The following is a 15,148-nucleotide window of genomic DNA, read 5'->3' as shown; positions in this document are numbered from 1 at the left end:
GGATGTCGTTATGTTCAGCCCAAGAGTCCAACGAAAGCAATGAATTATTTCCTGCGATGCAACACTGAAAATGGTTCTCTCCCATTTTTCCAGATTTTGCTACATCGATTATAGGATTTTTGCAAGAAAACGTTTTTCTGTTTTTAATCTTTGATCCTAATTTGCCTTGATGTTCCTGAAGACAGATATAAAGCTATGGGAACAACAGTTCACTGATACTTATTACTGGCAGTGTTGTATACAAATGTATCACAGCATTCATCGATTGCACAAACGACTCTGTCTTTTTTTCGCTCGAAATGATGCACAAAACTTGACTGACTGGCTTTATATACAGCATTTTAGAGGATAACAAGAATCTTCGTTCTCACGTAAGATACGAATTTCTCTATAGTATTTTCCCGTCCCGACTACTCTTTCGTTAATTGTTTTTATAAATTGTTAGTCTCTTTGGTTCATTTATTTATTTTTTAATTATTATTATGAGCGTAACAACGCATATATGGAAAGAGTGACGAGAAATTCTTTTAACAATGCTGTGCCTTTAATTTCTTTATCATCGTTACCTTTTAGTAAAATAAAATGATTCTATGGAAGTCTTTTTGTTCTGGATCTGGCCTACAATTTAAAGAACGATTTTTAGTAACTGCAACCCATGCTAAGGATCAATATATCTTTCCTACTTCATAGTTATTCAAAGTTGAAATTACTGTTTTATGATCACTGATGTTACAGTTCGTACAATCGTTCAAAAACACAAGTTTGCAGTGGATTTTATTTCTTACTAGAATGCTGTTTCATACCACGACTAGCCCAAGAACATGAGACTCTCATTAAAGAAAATTACGTTATCACTATAAAATTTAGCCAGATCAGAACGGAGCACAGCAAGATTCCTATCAGATTCGGTAAGTACATTAAATTATTTGCACTGTAATTTATATCCTATCAGCAGCCCGCGTCAACCTGCCACACATCATAAAATCTGCTGATCTTCACTGCCAGTCTGGGAGCTAAAAGAAATAATATTATTCTACTATTATTTTACCGCTTCCTTGCGGTATACTCGACGATATTGTAAGTCGTTTAAATACGCCGCGGCAGCGGCTCTTCTTTCTCCACACAGCTCAGCTCCACAGATAATAATTTTTTTTTATATAACTGAAAAATATCTTAACATGATGGGATAATAGGCAAGCAAGCTTTAACAATTAAATAATACACGTTTTCATTTAAACAACTCTATTGAAACATCTAAATATCTCAACAATTACAGACCTGTGTAAATGCACACGTAATGGCGTACAATTCCCAATCTCGACAAAAGAATGCTACCTTCTCGCTCTCTACGACAACAACAGGAGATCTTTCTCTCACAGCTTCCAGATTAAGAAGACAAAGACTTTACTTTACATCATGCATTATATACTAATTCATTTTGTGATCTCTGTACAACATTTATCTTCTGTGTCGGTCTTATTACTCGCCGACGCAGACGTTCTCAGAAATAAATAATAAAGAAAAAATACATAATTTTACACAATGACACAATATGACACATCTAATATTCTCATTATTACACAATATATTGTCTTTGTTTATTACTAGACGTTACAATGCCCCCTGGCAGCAATTGACTAACGTTGAAAATGTTCGGCAATATGCTGCCACTAACGTCTGTTTAGTTATTGTCTGTTACTTCTGTTGGAACATTCACTGTACACTACTCAGTTCTTTTACACTGTAGGTTTAATTACACTTTGTATACTGTTCTTACACTTTGCGAGGTGACCGTCAACCTAGTCCCAGGGTCATTACATTTATTTGGCTCCCCCATTCGGGCTACGTGCGATCAGAAAACCTGGGAAAACTGCGCCGGAGCCATGGTCATCTCACCAAAAGTTCAAACTCTATTCAATGTTCACATATAACAAAGGCTATTTGTGATAGTATGCTAAACTTTTAGTCTCTTTGTTATCAACATAATACTTGTGTTCTGGATTGTAATGTAAGTCACTTATTACACATCTTTACAATAGTATAATGAATCGTCCTTGCATTTACTCGCGACAGTTGGTTTAAAATGTCTAGCATTCGTGCGAGTATCCTTCATCAACATGACGAAAACATATTAGATCGATACATCACTAAATCCATGAATATTTTGAGTTTGTGTTGGATAACAACAAAAAAATGTTTATCACGTCTTTTCGTGTCCATTAAACACTTCTCATGTTAGTACATTAAACACATAGTTCATAGTTCATTTGAGTGACAACAATGTGGTATGGAGCTGGCGGCGCGAAGCAATTGTTGAGTAGCGTCGTCTGGAACGCCGCGTACCGACGGTCGCTGGGTTCGACGACCGGCTCTCAATAACATCGACGTCGTGCTGGCGTGGCGCCCACGCAGTCGCAAACCGCGCTGAACCATTCGCTGGTATCGGCGAGTGGCAGTGGTTTACCGCGACCGGCTGGATGGCGGCACGGCACTCGTCTCTGCTTCTCCGCATGGCTCCCCGTCGTAGCGCATGAAACAAATATTCCACAACGGTGTACTGTCTTTAAGGACACAGATTACTAGCTGTGGAAGAAGAGGCAATTTGTTAAAAGCGTTTATTGTTCAGTAAGCCGTCGCTTCACTGGTATGCACAGGATGTTTTGGCATAACAGGTTTCTTGTGGCATTGTGACACTGATATTCAGAGTTCGTCACACGCACATTGTACTACACGTTTTCATTCACTTCCACGGTTGATGCACTGCCAGAGCGTCTTTCAACACGCGAAAATGGTTCGTTACACTCATATTACATGTCTCCGCCGAGCGATGTTTGTTTAAATCGACTCTGAACGGACCAATAACTACTGTTTTTATACATTGTCTATTGTTCGTTGATCACTGCACTAGGACAGTCTATCACTCAACACTAGACTTATCGACGTATATATTGGTGCAGATACAACAGTCATTTTCTGTCCCTACTACACACAATATTCCGTCCTGTACTTAATTGTTTATGCACACAGTTTATTTTTTAACACCTTTTAACTGTTCTTTGCATAGTCACTCTCATTTACATAGCATTTATTTGTTTTTACCTTATCACAACACACTTTTCATATTGTTACTAGGCGTATACAGCCCTTTTGTAAAATTTTTTTTAAAGGTGTGTGGATTTTTTGTACATAGTTTTTCTTTCCTCCTTAGTGTAGCTTGCCTGGTTATCACCCATCTATCATACAGATTTTACCATGTGCATGACAGCTTGACTTGGGCATATTGCTCAATAAATACTTCATTCATCACTAACATTATTTTTAATGATTTCTCCTATATGACTACAGTGTAGGTTCTGCATTGTTTGACTTAACTCCCGTATCGCGTAATGAACATTCAGGGGCGTGTACCCAGTACACAGGCTTCAATTGAAGCATTGCTACATACAGAACGGAGTTTCCACGGAACGGGTTGTTTTTAATTAGATTCTGCTCCAGTGTCGTTCTCAAATCACTACTGGCAGCAAACATCACATCACATAATTGTTGCATATTGCAAAGTCAATGTTTGGCTAGTAAAGACTCTCTCTCTCTCAGGGTTCCTTATCTTAATACAATTACAGCAATTACCTTACTCTATAAGATTGCCTCATTAATTGCACTTACACACTACACATAGAAAATGGTTCAAGACATTAATTCTTTATAAAATGATTCAAGAAATTAGTCCTCACTTTGTCAACAAGAAGATTGTTCATTGTTTAATAAGCACATAATATTTTAATGACTAATTGTCTGTAAACAAAATCTGTCCTGTGTAAGCTATTGCTCACTTTCTGATTCCACTTCCTCCCAGCTTCATTACACACAAATTTCTTTTTAAATACTAACATCCTTATATTCTAAAACACAATTAACATCTTCTTACAACTATTACTCTTTATATGTGATATGTCACTGAATAAATAACTTCACGTCTTCCATGATGTCCCACTCTAACATCTTTCGAATCTCTTTGGCTACTAATTCCCTCCTCGACCAAGGGATGGAGTAGGTTGCGCGACAGTATGTTTTATGGGGCATCACCTCTATGTGATAGTGGTACCCTTTGACTATTCCTGGTCGGTCGGTAAATACCGTAGTATATTCCGATAGCAGCTGCGTCAACTGTTGCTTTTGTGTATCATTTAAACCTTCAGATTCGTGCACTTTGGTTTTAAATGCCTCAACATTTGTCTCAAAATTTTGGTCCTCTAAATTTGGGTAATAGAGGTCTGTTGCATGTGAAAAATTATCGAGTTGTAGTACCCAAGGGTTCCTACCTTTGATATTGATTCGATTACAGCACGGCACAAGTACCTCCTTCGATTTTATCATAGATAACTCAATCCTTCTACCCCTATTAATTATGCTTAATTTCCCTACGGAGAGGTCGATCAATGCGTCCCTCTCTCGGAGAAAATCTACTCCCAGAATGCAGGCCACCTTTAATCCTTTAACCACGAGGAACGAGCTCACTATGGCTTCGCCCTCCTTATGAATCTCCACCTGCACCTGGTACTTAACTGATTGGCTCTGTGCACTAATGGCTCCAGACACCTTACAATTGTTAACCGGGAAGGTCGGAATACTATGTCCCTTTCCCAGTGCTTTAAATAACTCCATACTCATCACACTTACTGAGGCACCTGTGTCGATAATTATGTTCACTGCAACATCATTGATTCTAGCTTCAATAATAGCTTGCACATTTTCGTTATTATCTTTCTTACATTCGTGCGGCTCATTCAGTAGCTCTTTATCCATACTAACACCTTCGTTGTATCGCAGCATGCGTATCCCAGGTATATTACTATTACTCGAGTTGCTCTCACTCCCTCCCTCGGCCGTCGATGGAGAGCATATCGAGGCCGATTCTAGTTTGTTGGATTAATTACTTGTGAGGTACTTGGACGGTTATTGTCCGCGACCTCCACTATATGTACATTCTGATTTGTAGGCCGCCACGGCTGCGCAATAGGCGCGTTTTGCGGTGGTGGTCTATTGTTGTCATACCGGTCACTAGCCTGTCGTTCTGGGCTTCTACGCTGATTCTGTTGCCAATTTCGATTACTATCATTATAATTGCTCTGCCACTGACCTCGCGCATTTTTCCAGCGGTTGGTCCCTGACATTCCGGATTCGTACCTGTCGTCACATCGACGCTTTTTGTTATAAATTGGTTGTCCATACCCGTTCTGGCCTCTACCGTTACTACCATTTTGCGATTGTTCTTGTCGCTTGCTACCACCCCCACCATTTCCATGGTTGTGGTTCTGTGCACTACTATTTCTATCGTGTTTACATCCTAACCCATTATTCCGCGAGTGATCGCACGCTGATTTTGCGTCTTCCTGTATCAAGTCTATGGAATCTAGGACCGACAGGAAGTTTTCCATGTCGCTTTCTGGTACATGTATTAATTTCTCCTTGATATGAATAGGTAAATGTGATTTTAGTAGTCTTACTATGTCTCTTGGTGATATAGGCTCGTCCCAGTAGCGCGTTTTGTTTATATATTTTTCAAAATACCGCCTCAAATTCCCAAGACGGGGTGAGTACGGTTCGGGATTATATACCTCTTTTCTTAGTCGCTCTTGTATACAAGGCGACCAATATTTTGACAAAAATGCCCTTTCAAACTGTTCGTATGTCTTGCAGCTGTCTGCTACTTCTGTAGCCCATAGCGCTGCGTCACCTTGAATGTACGACATTACGTATTGTATTTTCTGTGTTTCGTTCCATACACTGGGTAAGATATTTTTAAAGCTTTTTATGAATACTACTGGGTGTACTGATTTCCTTTCAGTAGTAAATGTTTGAAATTGCCTATTTTTAATTAAACTTTCTTCCACTAATATTTTTGAACTACATGGGTTTGCTGCTGGGACATATGCTGTGTGCTCCGAACCGGAGCTACAGCTCTTCGCATTATCGACTACAGATTCCCCATTGTTGTATCGCATATAAGTTTGTGCGTTGCCAAAACCATGGGCTTTTGGCGACAGAGGTTCCTGTTCCACATGTTTCCTGCTTTGTGCTAAACCTTTCTCCAGTTCGGATATCCGTTTGTTAACATTCACTTGCCACTGCGGAATATCCTCACTGAGTATTTGTTTAATTGTTTGCACATCATTCTGTACTTGACTATTTACTGCGGTACTGAATGATTCAGAATCTCTATTTGCTATGGCTGCTTCTACTTTAGACTTAATATTCGTGTCAATCTCACTCTCCTTCACTTCTAGCCATGAGTTAAATTCTGTTTCAATTTTATTTGCCTGTTCATTCCACTTCTGCTCTACAAGCTGTGTGGAATCTATTTCGAGCTTTTCTACTCTGTTGGCTAATACACCTATTTCGTCTACCATGTTAGTGTTTGCTACTTGCAGGTTGTTGACCTGTTCAGTCAGCTCCTGCACGGCCCTAGGTATCGACTCATAATTCTTTTTCATATCTGCTATCTCTTTTTTCATACTTTCTATCGATTGCACAAGTTGCTGGTCTCGCTCAGCTTGCTGGCGATCTCGCTCTTCTAGCCTGCGATCTCGCTCAGCTTGCTGGCGATCTCGCTCTTCTAGCCTGCGATCTCGCTCAGCTTGCTGGCGATCTCGCTCGGCTTGCTGTTGCGCAAATTCTGCCTGGTAATTTAGCACACGCTCTAATATAGCCTGAATTGAATACCCACCAGGCAGATTACCACTCTCTGGTTCCTGCTTTTCTGGTGGTGGTACAATTTCTTTATCTACATCGACTTGATGACTAGTGGGCGGAGGCACTACTTCCTGTGCCCCTGCCCCCCCATTTTCGCCTGTTATATCCTCAAAGAGAGTACTATTACTACTTGAGGCACCCGGTTCCACATTTCCTTCACTAGCTAATTGTTGTTCCTCAGTATCCATATTGCTTGGACGTTGACTACGCAACTTAACCATATTCCTAAATTGCTTACTAAAACACAAAATCTAACAGTTTTTCCCCTTGCACACAAAATACATCACTTTATATACACTACACTGCACACTAAAAATTACTATCTACCACCACTTTGTCCTGTCACAAATACTAACATCAAACTACGTACAATATGCACACCACTAGCGATATGAGATTACTCCACTGGAGCTCAACTTCTACCAACAGGACAACTACACTGTAGTCTTACCTTTAATTTATCTTATCTCGGGGTTCGGCTGCCCCCCGGATTACGTAGTCGTTAGAGCTTCTCAGTACTATCAGGATCGTCTTCTCAGACTCGCTTGCAGTAGTGCGTTTTGTCATGAAAGAGTGTTTGCACATTCATTAATACATAGCACAGATCATGATATACATACATACATTTAACACTAAATACATATATATCTATACATACATAACAATAGACACTGAAAGAAAAATACATAAAATTTTATAATTGTGGCCACTGCAAATTCGGGCCCCGCGTTTTTGGGCGACAGTTTCCCGTCCCGACTACTCTTTCGTTAATTGTTTTTATAAATTGTTAGTCTCTTTGGTTCATTTATTTATTTTTTAATTATTATTATGAGCGTAACAACGCATATATGGAAAGAGTGACGAGAAATTCTTTTAACAATGCTGTGCCTTTAATTTCTTTATCATCGTTACCTTTTAGTAAAATAAAATGATTCTATGGAAGTCTTTTTGTTCTGGATCTGGCCTACAATTTAAAGAACGATTTTTAGTAACTGCAACCCATGCTAAGGATCAATATATCTTTCCTACTTCATAGTTATTCAAAGTTGAAATTACTGTTTTATGATCACTGATGTTACAGTTCGTACAATCGTTCAAAAACACAAGTTTGCAGTGGATTTTATTTCTTACTAGAATGCTGTTTCATACCACGACTAGCCCAAGAACATGAGACTCTCATTAAAGAAAATTACGTTATCACTATAAAATTTAGCCAGATCAGAACGGAGCACAGCAAGATTCCTATCAGATTCGGTAAGTACATTAAATTATTTGCACTGTAATTTATATCCTATCAGCAGCCCGCGTCAACCTGCCACACATCATAAAATCTGCTGATCTTCACTGCCAGTCTGGGAGCTAAAAGAAATAATATTATTCTACTATTATTTTACCGCTTCCTTGCGGTATACTCGACGATATTGTAAGTCGTTTAAATACGCCGCGGCAGCGGCTCTTCTTTCTCCACACAGCTCAGCTCCACAGATAATAATTTTTTTTTATATAACTGAAAAATATCTTAACATGATGGGATAATAGGCAAGCAAGCTTTAACAATTAAATAATACACGTTTTCATTTAAACAACTCTATTGAAACATCTAAATATCTCAACAATTACAGACCTGTGTAAATGCACACGTAATGGCGTACAATTCCCAATCTCGACAAAAGAATGCTACCTTCTCGCTCTCTACGACAACAACAGGAGATCTTTCTCTCACAGCTTCCAGATTAAGAAGACAAAGACTTTACTTTACATCATGCATTATATACTAATTCATTTTGTGATCTCTGTACAACATTTATCTTCTGTGTCGGTCTTATTACTCGCCGACGCAGACGTTCTCAGAAATAAATAATAAAGAAAAAATACATAATTTTACACAATGACACAATATGACACATCTAATATTCTCATTATTACACAATATATTGTCTTTGTTTATTACTAGACGTTACAGTATTACCAATTAATGACATTCCTTCTATACTTTTGCTTGAGGTAAACTTTGTAATTTTGCGGTTTCCTTTTCCGTATAACTTCCTGCATTTGTTCAATTACATCGAAGAAACATGGAAATCAGTTATGTTAATTTTACTTGCATTTCAGAGGGCCCAGTCACAAGGATTGAGTCTCAAAAGCAGTTCTAAATCTTTCGAATAATTTTTGTTCCATTCTTTTGGAGTTTCGTTTTGGCGCATATTTCGGACTTCGTGTAAATCTTTCTTCCATTTATTCACGTTCGGATTTTACGAAGCGAGACCGGCTTTGCACACTGCATATGTATAAACGTTTTCTCGCTGCTTCCTTAAGCTAAAAACAATTATAGCCTTCTCTTTGACAGTGAAAGTTATCATTGAGCATGTTTTCTTTGGTATAAAATAACAGAAATAATAGCTCGCACGGGAAGTTTTGGGTATTCATGTTGCCCTATTCGAGAATGGAGCAGTCGAGAAACAGTCCGAAAGCTGCCCTATGAATCCTCTAACAAACACTTAAGTGGTAGATGTAGGTTAGAACGCCTTTAGTTGCGAGGACGGGTCAAGAGGTTGTGGTTGTGAAGGTTGCTGTCCCTCTTGGACATTTCAAATGGCTTTAAGCACTATGGGACTTAACATCTGAGGTCATCAGTCCCCTAGACTTAGAACTACTTAAACTTAACTAACCCAAGGACATCACACACATCCATGTCCGGGGCAGGATTCGAACCTGCGGCCGTAGCAGCAGCGCAGTTCTGGACTGAATCGTCTAGAACCGCTCGGCCACAGCGGCATCTTGGACTGCAGGAGTAGCGATTTTGGTCTTTTGCGTTTATCTCTGTCTTGGTCGTATTGTCCAAGGGTGTTAATCAGTTCGTTCTGCGAGTTCCGCGACGTGGCATAGAAGGCTCCTGCCAAGGTACGGAAACACGTTGTTAACCTTTCGATGTCTGCAACTTAATGCCGTGGGGAAGCGCGTGAGGTCGAGGAAAGCTCGTATTAGCGCTCTGTTTTGGACTTTTTGTATGCGGTCTACCGTCGATCAAATTACCAAGACACATAAATGTAAAAGCTGCCGAATCTCACTCGTTCAGTGATATAAGCTACAATTAATTCATGAGGAAGTACTTCCTAATATAATTGCAGCTTACTCCGTTGAAAGCAAGAGAATATAAACACTTACTTCATGCATGAGAAGCATATAGTTCTATTATTGGCTGTTCTTTTTATGATAGGCTCTTCCCTTGACAAGTAAAAGAAAAACAGTATGGAGTCTCCTGATTCGCCAATTCTTACGCTTCATTCGACTTCCCAAAACACGAATATTTAGTTAACGTACAGAGTCTAATGTCAGTTCGCGCATGCACGATATCCATATTCTCGATGTTGCATTGACTACCAACATTCTGAAATAACGCACTTTATGACAGAGTTCATGACCGAGATTCGTTTCGTAATTTCATTCGAATAGAAGCGGATATTTAGTTAACGCACAGAGTCTAATGTCAGTTCGCGAATGCACGATATCCATATTCTCGATGTTGCATTGACTACCAACATTCTGAAATAACGCACTTTATGACAGAGTTCATGACCGAGATTCGTTTCGTAATTTCATTCGAATAGAAGCGGATATTTTTTTCGAAGGTGCTAACGACCATTGAAAAAGATATTTACCGGCAAGATACAAACATGAGCCAGTTCATTAGCCCACTTATAAGTATATACATTTAGAGAAAGTTTCATAACATAAAAACTTCCAGCATGTAATTCGTGTTTACTTTCAGACATAGACTGACAGTCACGTTAAGATTTCTGACCACTGGGGAAATATTTCAGTCAATGGCTTTTGCAACAAGAATTGCAGCAAATTCATTATGTACGAGTGCTAGTCGGAAAGTAAGTTCCGATCGGTCGCGAAATGGAAACCATTGTGAAAATCAAAAATGTTTTATTTGCAACAGTTAACTACACATTCCAACTACTTCTCTACATAGTCGCCGCTCACACTTAGACATTTGTAGTAGCGTTGTACCAACTTTCCAATTCCCTCGTCATAGAAGGTAGTCGCCTGTTCTTTTCGCCAATTCTCTACGCTAGTCTACAGTTTGTGTCTCTGCCAAAATGGTGTATTCATAGGCAGCGTTTAATGTGCGCAGAGATGAAGCTCAGGGGCAGCCAGTTATGGGTTGTATTGTGGGTGGTGAAACACTTCTCATCGAAAACGCTGCAGGAGCATCTCCATTGGCCCTGCAGAGTGCGGCCGAAAATTGTCATGAAGACGCAACCGCGTGACAGTTTTGTTATGTGGGCTGTATAAAATTAGGCGAAATCTATCACCAGACCCTCATACTTGACGGGAGACGCCATTTCCTAGGCTTACTTATATGCTCACTGTGCACTCAGGACTGGAAAGAGCGACGTGACGGGATGACGCACATACTAAAAACACTGCCCAACATATCTTGCAAAGCTTCATCACATTTTCATAGTGGTTTCCATTTTACTACCGGTTCGAACTTACTTTCCGAGTAGTCCTCGTGAGGTAATAATCCAGTTGAATAAATAAGAAAGACCCAGAATCATTTAGAAAACAAAAGCTAAAAAAAGTTTGGAAGGAGGTATACGCGAACCTGTTACTTTTCTCTTTATGTGTCAAAAGCTCACGACACTATTACCTTCCCTACAAATTCGACATAACAATCGGGCCGCTATGTATGGCATACACTGCCTAAAGAGTATCTACAAATGTCATTATTTGATATTTAATAGACAAGCTGAACCAAAAAGAAGCGCTTTTGATAGATCGGCATTGTGCCGTAGCACTGAAATGGTATACTTTCGTAGCACACTAGCTATATCACTAAAATCACCAACTACAGGAAGCCTTGACCTGTCGAGATGAAGTTTCCTGTCGTTTTATTATAACAAATCGTAGCTAAAACATAGAGATCCTCCATTTGCTGATGCTTTGAAGCAGCTTATTTTCATACCACGCACTCTACGAGAAAAAAAGCACCAAATACGATGTTTAGCGCCAAATAATATGTTCTGCTTGCGAAGTAAAATGATGTCGCATCTCACTGGCCATATCCCTCTCCAAGAGTAAAAAATCTGACACAGGTTCTCTATTACACGCTTCATACTATACTGGAACGTGGTATTCCAAGCTGTAACGTCACCAGCTCCTCGGCCACGTGCGTTTTCACGTCCCGCAAGAGGACGGCTTAAGCATTACAATTTAGTGTGATAATCTTCGGATCCTCATATCGTGAATAAGATGGAGTAATAGTCGGAAGTCAATCAGAAACGAATGTGACTGTCGGTGAAATAGTGTTGAACAGTTACGCTCACATGAACTGAAACTAGAGCAACAGACGTGAATACACTGTAGAAATTTATTGTCATTATGTTTCACAGATATACAACGATTGGATAAAAATATAGAAACATCTGGAGAGATACATGCTTGAACATAAACGCAGATGCTAAACAAACCTGCACGTTGCGCCGTTTGTATTTGACCACGAATGGGGTTATCTTGAACTAAGGTAAATATACACTACGGCCGACTAAGCGCCATTACGCTAAATGCTATTTGAATACGAAATTACGTAACCTAGGCAATTCAAAAAACTCCTCCCGAACAGGCCATGAAGGCTCAACGGTACCGACCGGCCGCCGTGTCATCCTCACCCCACAGGCGTCACTGGATGCGGATGTGGAGGGACATGTGGTCAGCACACCGCTCTCCCGGCCGTATGTCAGTTTCCGAGACCGGAGCCGCTACTAGTGAATCAAGTAGCTCCTCAGTTTGCCTCACAAGGGCTGAGTGCACCCCGCTTGCCAACAGCCCTCGGCAGACCGGATGGTCACCGATCCAAGTGCTAGCCCAGCCCGACAGCGCTTAACTTCGGTGATCTGACGGGAACCGGCCGGTGTTACCACTGCAGCAAGGCCGCTGGCAGGCAATTCAAAAACACAAGCTAAAATATATAATGTTTTACAAGCATTGTAGCACTTAACTATCAAAATGGGTAGTTCCTTAACACCTGCAAATGAATTTATCTCATTATCAGACGCAAAGAAAAAAATAATAAATAAATACATAAATAAAAAATATTTCACTGTAGAGGAGTGCGCGCAACTACAGTCATGAAAGTAGCTAACAATACCAGACGTTTCTTTGAATAGCTTTAAGATAACAGTCGCGATAAGATCGATTTTGCTAACCCACTTCGGTAGCAGTGCGTCAAGCGACGAGCAAGTGACACTTCTCAATACGATATCGGAAAATGCAAATACTATTGTTTGTATTGATTTGTAACACACTTTTTACGTTAAGGAGCAGTTGTAGTCTCATAAAAAGCGACAATAAGTTAAGAACGACACTAAATTTCTCATTGCATGACAATTTATTTATGAGTCTCGTGAAACGTTGAGATATTTAGTGGAGAATGTCGTTTTCCTGTAATAACAAAAAACTGCTGTAAACACCAGAGAACCTGACGTTTTGCATAAAGACGTCTTATATCTACTTCAAAAAGTGGAGTTTTGTTCGATATACTGTAGTAAATGTGGAACGTACGAAACGTGTACAGAATGTAATACCTACATTATTTAACGCACCAACTAAGCCATCATACCTACTGCTAAAAAGAAAATCACACGGACGTGATTAGAAAACGTCAAAAACCATAAACTGTTCCCCAACACAGCGGAAACGACTTCCAGAATTGTTGCTATAAGGGGCGTTCAAAAAGAAACGAGCCGGAGGCATAATTACAGAAACCAGTACCTGTATGTTAGAAGTATTGACCCTGGCTGTTGAGCACTTGTCCCACTGTGACACAAGGCGGTGATTGGCATAAAATTCCCAGGGCCGCGATGTTAACCAGTTCCACTCGCACAGCTTGAAGTCGTCTTCCGAGGTGAATCGTTTGCCCCTCATAGCCTTTTTAAGGGGAACAAAAATGGTGTAATCACAGGGAGAGAGGTCCGGACTGTACGGAGCGTGGCCGAGAACCTCCCGTTCGAATTTCTGCAGGAATGCTGTGACTGTGTTTGCCATATGAGGCTTTGCGTTGTCGCGAAACAGAATGACCCCACGAGTGAGATTGCCTCGCCGTTTCCATTTGATCGCTTGGCGAAGGGTGGTCAAGGTTTGCGAATAACGTTGGACATTCACTGTTGTCCCGTGCTGCAGGAAGTGGATCAGAAGGGGGCCATTTTTGGTCCCCTTAAAAAAAGCTCTGAGGGGCAAACGATTCACCTCAGACGACGACGTCCAGCTGTACGGGCGGAACTGGTTAACATCACAGCTCGAGGAATTTTATGAGACAGCCGTTCACCGCCTTGTGTCACAGTGGGACAAGTGTCTCAACAGCAAGGGTCAATACTTCTACCATACAGATACTCGTTTCTTTAATTATGCCTCCAGCTCGTTTATTTTTGAACGCCTCTTATATATCTGTGCCAACAGCCACAGAAGGCAAGAATCTACAGCCATTCCCTTTTGAAGCAAAAGTATTACAGTTGAGTTAACAAATAACTTCTACTAGTTTATGAATGCTGAAGATTAGATGGGTAGATCACATAACTAATGAGGAGGTACTGAATAGGATTGGGGAGAAGAGGAGTTTGTGGCACAACTTGACCAGAAGAAGGGATCGGTTGGTAGGACATGTTCTGAGGCATCAAGGGATCACCAATTTAGTATTGGAGGGCAGCGGGGAGGGTAAAAATCGTAGGGGGAGACCAAGAGATGCATACACTAAGCAGATTCAGAAGGATGTAGGTTGCAGTAGGTACTGGGAGATGAAGAAGCTTGCACAGGATAGAGTAGCATGGAGAGCTGCATCAAACCAGTCTCAGGACTGAAGACCACAACAACAACAACAGTTTATATCTCAGATCGTTGTACAGCCTTACATAGCGTTCCACTACCAGCAATGGGCTGTTCAGTCGATTGACGAGCCGAGAATTTTCTTCGCGATTTTCTCTGCTCTTCTTCGAAAATAGCTAGCAGAGTTAACGCAGCTATTTTACGCACGTCCATTTTCGCGAGGAAGCCGATAACGGCCTCTGGAGAGCGCCGAGAGTGCATTATCACATCAACCACTTTCTCCCAGGGCTAACGAGATATACGGGCCCTACAATGAACTTGTCATACTAGTCGGCTTCTCTACCACACTTCGTGAACGCTCAGCCTCGTGCAGGGCCCACGGGAAATCAAGATTTAACCGAAAAGGTTCCCACTAAAATTCTTAATTTAGTTATGTGCTATAGAGAGCTTGCATACATTTAAACACGCAGTCAAGAATTATTAAACTCGTCTGAAATAGTTACTCGCTCTCCACCGGAGACGGCTGCTGGCAATCGTTAAGAGCTGCAGTGTCATGTGGTGTTAGGTGCGC

General features: G+C 40.6%; 1 protein-coding gene across 1 annotated transcript in view; it reads right to left on the bottom strand.

Moving 5' to 3' along the window:
- LOC126263311 (uncharacterized) overlaps positions 1-15,148 on the bottom strand; it is a gene marked incomplete at its 5' end in the record, with an annotated part of 175,224 nt that overhangs the window by 159,900 nt on the left and 176 nt on the right. The window lies entirely within an intron of this gene.

The sequence above is a fragment of the Schistocerca nitens genome, chromosome 6 (assembly GCF_023898315.1).
Source record: "Schistocerca nitens isolate TAMUIC-IGC-003100 chromosome 6, iqSchNite1.1, whole genome shotgun sequence".
Lineage (NCBI taxonomy): Eukaryota > Metazoa > Arthropoda > Insecta > Orthoptera > Acrididae > Schistocerca > Schistocerca nitens.
The sequence above is the reverse complement of the archived record's forward strand: the minus strand, read 5'-3'. Positions and strand labels throughout refer to the sequence as shown.